The sequence below is a fragment of the Trachemys scripta genome, chromosome 4 (assembly GCF_013100865.1).
Source record: "Trachemys scripta elegans isolate TJP31775 chromosome 4, CAS_Tse_1.0, whole genome shotgun sequence".
NCBI classification, from domain to species: domain Eukaryota; kingdom Metazoa; phylum Chordata; order Testudines; family Emydidae; genus Trachemys; species Trachemys scripta.
In genome coordinates, this window is record NC_048301.1 from 99,207,216 (window position 1) to 99,208,078 (window position 863).

Below are 863 nucleotides of genomic sequence, written 5' to 3' on the forward strand. Positions count from 1 at the left end.
CTGGAAGTTTAAGTCAACAGAAATCAGAAACAAAGATTAATCTTCCTTAACAGAGCCAAATAACCCCCAACAAATCCTAAAAAGGTTAGTTTATACCCAATATCATTGTCATTAGCTGGATCACACTAGTGCTTGGACGCATTACTTTAGTTTAAGGGGTCAACATAAACTTGGACTTTTGGAAAATGAATAATTGCAATAATATCCACTCTCTGTGATCCAGCTTTAATAAGCATGCCCTGCATTCAAAAAAGTCCTTTAATAAAATTATAATTTTTCTGTTCCCCTGTTCATGTTTATAAGAATCTATTCAACAAGGGAGAAATCCCTAATCCTGAAGGCCCTAATCCTTCAATGAGAGGTGCATTGATGAACCAATGCACCTGCACAGAGCCCCCACAGAAAGTCAGTGCAGGATCAGTGCAAGATTGGGGCATTACTGATTGACTGGACACATCATTTCTATCATGTGCACAAGCTAAACAAATTTAAAAAATATTTTCTTTACGTGATAGTTATCTTTCATGTTACTTGCAGCAATCAATCGATTATCTTCAATTGACTGTGTTCCTTTATAGATACTTTGCACTGATAACAAACAATGGTGTTAACTTGTTTTAGGGTTAATCTTTGCAAACAGTAGACGTTAAATGTGATCAAACTAACTGACACCTGCTGAAATTTCTTGTGCATTTATATAAAACATATTGAGCAATGTTGGAAAAACAACACATTAAAAGTTACTTAGGGCACGTATGTGTTCTCTTTTTATAATGTGCATATAAAACACAGTAAAAAGCAACAGAGGGTCCTGTGGCACCTTTAAGACTAACAGAAGTATTGGGAGCATAAGCTTTCGTGGG